We start from the raw sequence: 632 nt of genomic DNA, 5'->3' as shown, positions 1-632 counted from the left end.
GGTGGAGAGAATGGTGCGGCAATGAAGGAGTGAAAGCCCACAATCCCTGTGAATGTTCATTGAAACTAATAAAATTTAATAATAATTTAAAAAAAGAAGAATAATTTGTAATATTTGCTGCTTTCTGACATTTCCCTCAAAACTGTGGAGTTTTATCTCTTGAAGTACTTAAATTAACCAGGGGGGAAATTGTTCACACTCAGTGGACTTGAGTAAATGATTCGTTATTAGATAGAAAAATCAATATTAAAATTCTTTATAGCAGTTAGATTTTTTTGCTCCATTTTTATCACCACTTTATTAATGTGGTAAATGTTCGTTCCCTGGCTGACATGCTACTTTGGGTGTATCCTACAGAATATAATCAAATTTGTTAGAAAACAGTAACTATGCAGGCTAGTAACTGAATTTTTGTTTTTAAGATTTCTATAAGTTCTTTTTGGCCCTACACATTAAAGTTTAGACTAAATTTTCAGTGAGATATGGGGTCATGATAAAAATACCAGCTGATCACAGATCATAATGTAACTGGCATTATTGTTCTAATGTTTGTACTCCTGGCATTCATGATTTGGTTTCATTTATGCTTATTTGGTTTTGCCATTATTTATATACCTAAAGCTCTATTGAGT

At 31.8% G+C, this 632-nt stretch overlaps 1 protein-coding gene across 1 annotated transcript in view; it reads left to right on the top strand.

The window, feature by feature from the left end:
• The window catches only part of KLHL20 (kelch-like family member 20), a 91,371-nt gene that overhangs the window by 65,192 nt on the left and 25,547 nt on the right, over window positions 1–632 (top strand). The gene's annotated exons all lie outside the window — the stretch shown is intronic.

Source organism: Elephantulus edwardii, unplaced genomic scaffold (genome assembly GCF_000299155.1).
Source record: "Elephantulus edwardii isolate Elephantulus edwardi_28Jun2011 unplaced genomic scaffold, EleEdw1.0 scaffold00117, whole genome shotgun sequence".
NCBI classification, from domain to species: Eukaryota; Metazoa; Chordata; class Mammalia; order Macroscelidea; family Macroscelididae; genus Elephantulus; species Elephantulus edwardii.
The sequence above is the reverse complement of the archived record's forward strand: the minus strand, read 5'-3'. Positions and strand labels throughout refer to the sequence as shown.